At 49.1% G+C, this 4137-nt stretch overlaps 1 long non-coding RNA gene across 1 annotated transcript; it reads left to right on the top strand.

The window, feature by feature from the left end:
- The first annotated feature begins 1340 nt into the window (after positions 1 to 1340).
- On the top strand, positions 1341 to 3638 carry LOC137161611 (uncharacterized). Its single transcript, XR_010922136.1, has 3 exons — positions 1341 to 1382; positions 3315 to 3350; positions 3597 to 3638. It is a non-coding gene; the product is annotated as an uncharacterized lncRNA (long non-coding RNA).
- The last annotated feature ends 499 nt before the right edge of the window (positions 3639 to 4137 follow it).

The following is a 4137-nucleotide window of genomic DNA, read 5'->3' as shown; positions in this document are numbered from 1 at the left end:
CGTACCACACAAGGCACCAGTACAATTAGTAAGTCTTTTCTCACTTTGGCCTTACCGAATGTTTTTTTTCAATATGGGATTCCATGATTACGTGCCTATATGAAGGGTAGCCCTTAAATTCAGAGTGGAGTTGCTGAATTCTCCTTTCGACTTGTATACATCCACACCTGTGTTCTTATGGCTATAGCAGATATCTGCAGCAGCAAGTGCAATATTTCTTAATCTGGCTTTTTTTTCCTGTTTGTTGAGTAGACAATTATTCTGCTGGTAGTTCCCTTTCAGATTTTTCTAACACTTTTTCTAGTCCCACCACATATAATGGTGTGAACAAACCTGTGTATGTCACTTTATATAGAATTGGTATATGAATTGGTATATGAATTTATATGAATTGGTATAATTAATCAGAAAGAATCTTAATCAGATCATAGAATCCACCTATAATCCAGGAAGTGAATGGCCGCCTGAATACAATGTGTCCATGGTGCCCTATAGCCAATGCCCCCAATACCCCATTGTGGTAGGCTATATTTCTCCAGTGTCTTGCTGAAAGGAAGGTGGGTGCTGCTCCTGTCTGAGAATCTGGGGCACAGCCCTCCAGCTCTGTGGTTCAGGGTACTTGCCTCCTTTTGGGGGCGGGGAGGGGGGATGTTAAAATAGTTCTTACAAAAAGACAATAGGCTTCCGCGGCCCACAAAAGGCACAGTCCTAGGCCCTCGGGAAGCCAAAGAAGAAAAAAGAGTAGCAAAAACTAGTGGTCCTTCTCCTTTTGGACAGGGCCTGGGCAGCCAGGGCGCTCAAGCTGTTTTTCAGTCAGGAAACCCTTCTTCTAGGAGCCAGAGAATTCTGGGACGCACTTCTGCTACACTGAGAAGGGATCCTCCTTTTTAAGGACCCACCCATCTATAGCCCTGACACGCCTTACAGGTGTGTTGCATTCAGTGTACCCAGAAGAGCTCTTTAACTCTTTCCTGAGCTATTTCCCCACCACATCCACACAGAGAATTGTGGGCTCCAGTGATGTCTGCTCCCATAAGACCAAATGCAAAGTGCCGGGTTTGGAATTGAACCTTCCATTTCTCTGCAAGGGAGAAAGGGCAAATCCTGCCCCTAACGAAAGAATGTGAACTAAACTGCATAAGAGGAAGGGGATAGCCGGTGGTATTTTCCTCCCTCCAGGTCCACATCCTATTGGTTTCCTCACTGCAGCAATGAGCTATCTCATTGAAATAGAACATCCCAGATAGAATTTTACTTTATTTTTTCCAGCAACTCATAAAATGTATTTGAGTGTGTGCTGTTGAATGTATTGACTTTGGTCTTTCATTTTCTTTCTGAAGTACCAACTCCTCCACCTACCACACAAGAGCCCAGTACTACAAGTAAGTGAGAGATGATTATTCCTATTCCCATGTCTATTTGAAGACAGGCCTGTCAACCTTGTAACTTTCAAAATACCACAATAGCCAACTTTGCAACCAGATAAGGGCCCGAGATTTTAACAGCTGGCCGTTTGTGAGACTGGTGAATGGAGAGGACAGATGTTCTGGTCGCACTGAAGTCCCTTGCAATGAAAGATGGGGAACAGTCTGTGATGGCATGTGGGACATAAAAGATGCTGAGGTTGTGTGCAGACAGTTTGGGTGTGGAAAGGTTATTTCAGCCCTAGTCACTGCACATTTTGGTGTACGCTCCGGAAGCATTCTCCTGGATGACGTAGAGTGCAGTGGGGACAAATCCTCTCTGTGGCAGTGTTCGCAGAGGGGATGGAGCAAACAGAACTGTGGCCACCATGAGGAGGCCAGTGTCTTCTGCTCAGGTGCTTGGTTTTCTATTATTTGTTCACATGAATTGTATTTGAGTAGGAAACTCATCCTCAGAGGGGATCACGGGGGCAAGTACAAGCAAGGAAGTGCCTGACAACGTGACTCCAATGAGTCCATGGTGTTATATTGACCAAGAGTCCACACAGAGGCCTGTGAGCGCCAGTAATCTCTGCTTCCATAAAATCCTATTTGATCTGCAGGTGTTGGAGCTGAACCTTTGGTTCTTCTGCAAGGGGAATTTAAACCACAAGAAATAAAGAGGAACCTTGCGGTACTTTCCTCCTTTCGGCCCTGTAGGGAAAATGTTCGCTGTCCAACAGTCCATCGCCCCGGCCCTGAGGCAGGGCGGGCAGGCAAGCAGTGGTTCTGCCCTGGCAGCAGTGGAGAGGTTGAGGCTCTCCCGGGGTGGCTAGGTAAAGGGGGAGGGGGGGGAAGGGGATGCAGGCGCACACGTCTCCGCTGCGTCCCAGCCCAGGGGCCTATCATTGGCAAAGGTGTTGCCACTTAGCCGGCAGGGCTCCTGCCGCAACACCCCGGCAGGGACACCCCAACTCAGCCACCATCTATGGCTGCCCCGGGCTACTTCCTCCCCATATCCCCCTGTACCTGCTTCCCCGGGGTCGCTGGGGTCCGCCGTCCGGGGTAGGCCCGCCAGTCCCTCCTCATCCAGCGGCGGCAATGCGGGTAGCTCCTCTTTGAGGGGCAGTTCCTCTAGGTCACTGGGTTCCGGGAAGGGTGCGGTCTCAGGCAGCTCATCGAGATCTGGTCCCGATTCCGAGGGCTCGGCGGCCGGCAGCTCCTCCAGGTCCCGTCCAGCCTCAGGGGGTGTTACCCAAAAGGGGGGCACCGGGGGCTCGATCCAGTCCTGGGGTTCAGGGGTCTGGATCTGGCGCCGCGGTTCAGGGGTCTCGGCCCAGTCTCCCTGGTTGTGTGGTAGAGATACGAGACGGCCCTGCCCAGTCTCTAGGCCCAGTTTGGTCCGGGGTAGGTCGGAGTCTCAACTCTGGCCTAGGTCTCAGCCGGCGGGGCAGCACGTCTGCCTCCGGCGGTGGTCTGCTGCTGAGTGAGCTCTGTGGCTGGTCTCGTGTACTCCTGGTACCCTGAGAGGCTCCGCCCCACTTGGGCCGATTCGGCAGCTCCGGTGGCCCTATCACAGCCCGGCTCCTGGGTCGCCGGGCAGACTAGCCTGCCGGCCCCTTCACAGTCCGGCTGGTTGCTTGTTGGTCAGGCTGCTCTGCGGGGCTATCCCTTGTCTAGCCCAGTGGCTGCGGCCCTTCCTCGGGTCCTGACCCCGGAGGAGGCCACAGCGCCTTCCTACAGGCCCCCATCACATTGTTTCCTCATAGTAGCAAGTGATCTACTTCATTGCAGTGGCACATCTCAGATGCAATCTTACTTTATTTTCTCCAGTAATTCAATCTTTATTCAAGTGTCTCTTTTGTAAAGTTTCTAATTTTGGCTTCTTTTATTATTATTATTATTTACCAGTTCCTCTACCTACCACACAGGAGCCGTTTACTACATGTAAGTTTGTATTCCCATTTAAAGAATGTGAATTAAACTGCATAAGAGGAATGGGATAGCCGGTGGTACTTTCCTCCCTCCAGGCCCACATCCTATTGGTTTCCCCACAGCTGTAAGGAGCTATCTCATAGAAATAGCATATCCCAGATGGAATTTTACTTTATTTTTTCCTGCAACTCATATAATGTATTTGATTGTGTGTGCTGCATAAAATATTTGATTTTGTCTTTCATTTTCTTACTGTAGTACCAACTCCTCCACCTACGATAGAGGAGCGCAGTACTACAAGTAAGTGAGAGAATATTATTCCTGTTTCCTTGCTTATTTGAAGTCAGGCCTGTAATTTCACAGTGCCTTTACTGGATTCCTGTCTCCAGTGCCTTACGTAAACATACCTACACTAGATAGTAAGTCCATAGTGTTCTACTCTGATTTCCTTACGAATCGGACAGTGGAAAATCTGTCTGGTGTTGTCTCCTTTTCAAACGCCTCCAAACGCTAATGTACACTGGAGAGGTTTTTGTAGCTATTCATTTAGCGGCACTGGTACAAATCCCTAGTCTAAATATGCTGCACAAGTTCAAGTCCCACTGAAGACTCTCGGATGCCTTACTCACAGAGATATAACCAGACTTCACTTTTTCAAATCTCTCACCTGCCTTGGTGTTAGCACTTAGTCATGGTTAGGTTTGTAGCTTGGTATATATTTTCTCTTTCTCCCTCTTTCTGCGATGATGTTCTAGATGATGTCTTTCCTTTCTCCAGTAACTCATGAAGTTCATTTCCA

The sequence above is a fragment of the Emydura macquarii genome, unplaced genomic scaffold, assembly GCF_026122565.2.
Source record: "Emydura macquarii macquarii isolate MOO-44397 ecotype Brisbane River unplaced genomic scaffold, CSIRO-AGI_Emac_v2 contig_2348, whole genome shotgun sequence".
Lineage (NCBI taxonomy): Eukaryota > Metazoa > Chordata > Testudines > Chelidae > Emydura > Emydura macquarii.
The sequence above is the reverse complement of the archived record's forward strand: the minus strand, read 5'-3'. Positions and strand labels throughout refer to the sequence as shown.